The sequence below is a fragment of the Babylonia areolata genome, chromosome 22, assembly GCF_041734735.1.
Source record: "Babylonia areolata isolate BAREFJ2019XMU chromosome 22, ASM4173473v1, whole genome shotgun sequence".
Lineage (NCBI taxonomy): Eukaryota > Metazoa > Mollusca > Gastropoda > Neogastropoda > Buccinidae > Babylonia > Babylonia areolata.
In genome coordinates, this window is record NC_134897.1 from 22,468,536 (window position 1) to 22,470,560 (window position 2,025).

A 2,025-nucleotide genomic window follows, 5' to 3' on the forward strand; every position below is an offset into this window, starting at 1 on the left:
GTTCGTTTTTCTTTCGTTTCTTGATTTTGTCCCGGTGGGGGTTAAAGGTGGGTTAAGGAGGGGTGGTTTGGAGTTAGGTGGGGGCGAGGGTTTGGGTTTGGGGATAGCTTAGGAAGTAGGTCCTGTACCCATATGTGTGTGATTGTGTGAATAAAAGTTGTAAAATCGTACACGGATTTCTGCGTCCTTCTTGGGAGTGTGTGTTGTGCGGTGTCGACCCTAAAAGTCCACGTCTCCTGACTTTTGGGCTTGCCCAGATTTCTGGAGTGTGTGACAGTGTGCCTGAAAAGGACTGATAATCATAATTAATAGAGTTCCGTACGCACAGCAGAAACAACAAAACAAAGTTGAGCATGTGGAATTTGCATAAAGATATATTCCAGTAGTTCGTGTTAGTACAAAAGCAATTCTCTTTCATTCGCATATTGTATGTTGCCTTTACTGACTTTGAAAAAGCGTTTTATTCCATTCAGAGATTATTTATGGCCTATTCTTTTGTAAAACTGTATAAAAGAGCAATATACTTCGTTGTATTTACAGTATGTATGTTAAAGCCAGAATTATAATGTGGTGCTATATGAATCATAATGTGTGATTGCATCGGTTGTACTGGTGGTGTAAAACAAGGTGACGTCTGCAGCTCTGATCTGTTTTCATTAATCATTAATGAATTAGCATTATATTCAACAGAGAGGGTAGACATGGTGCTACGTTCATGCCTTATTATTGTGAATTGTTTATATCACTGATAATAGCTTAATATATCGCTTATTCATTATTAGACTATTATGATATCGTTGTATTCATGAAAGGGTGATTTGTAACTGACAGAGAAAGATGGACATGCAATAGTATTGTTATGCCAGTTATTCATGCACATATTTTCTATGCCAGCTATTGATTCACATCTTCTTCTCGTTTGTCAGATGGTCATCCCATTCTCTGTCACGAAGGCAGCTGTAGTCTGCAGGCCCCCAAACTTCCGGTTCATTGGAGATGGGTCGGGCTTAGCTGAGTGAGCGTCATTTAACAAGGCTGGGTGCGTTGTCTTTGATTAAAGTGTTGTTGTTGTTGTTGTTTTCTTTCATACGTATATTTTTCTGACACCCTTTCATGCGGGGGCAATAATAAAGACGAAAGAATCAAGCAAACTTTGTATATTGCAAAATATGTAATATCATATTTCTCTCTCTCTCTCTCTTTCATTAATGTGTCATTCTAATGCTATATTGTATCTGTGTGTGTGTGTGTGTGTGTGTGTGTGTGTGTGTGTGTGTGTGTGTGTGTGTGTATCAGTTACCGTTCTGTTTATGCACATTCATGATGAATATTTGCGAAGGGAAAATGCAAACAAAAAGGAATTTTGAAAATGAATAACACAGACAGAGATAAAGAGACAGACAGACAAAGACACCCATCCATCCATATCTCTATACGTTTTGTTCCTTCTCTCTCTCTCTCTCTCTCTCTATATATATATATATATATATATATGTGTGTGTGTGTGTGTGTGTGTGTGTGTGTGTGTGTGTGTGTGTGTGTATGTGTGTGTGTGCGTGTGTGTGTGTGTGTATGTATATAGAGATATCTGTGTGTGTGTGTGTGTGTGTGTGTGTGTGTGTGTGTGTGTGTTACCTACAGGGGCACTGGAATCATAGTTACTGAACTGTGTCTAGGACTCGGTCGACACAGGAAGGCGGGGGCACAGCCCTCTCCTTTCCCCGTTTAAACTTCCCCAACCGAACCCATTCACACCTGGGCGGAGTTAGGGAAATTAAACAGACTAAAGTTCCGTTCCCAAAGACACAAGACCATGTCGAAACCTGGCCTCGAACCACGATCACTGGTGATCAAAAGTTCAAAGTCTGACCGATTCTGCGGCGGCGCCCTGTGTGTGTATGTATCTATATATACAGATATATATATATATATATTCTGTCCTAGTCTGTAGAGCCACAGTCACCGCCATGAAGAGAATCCAGACTTTCATCAGCACTTGTCTCATAACGATTCTCAGAATTCGCT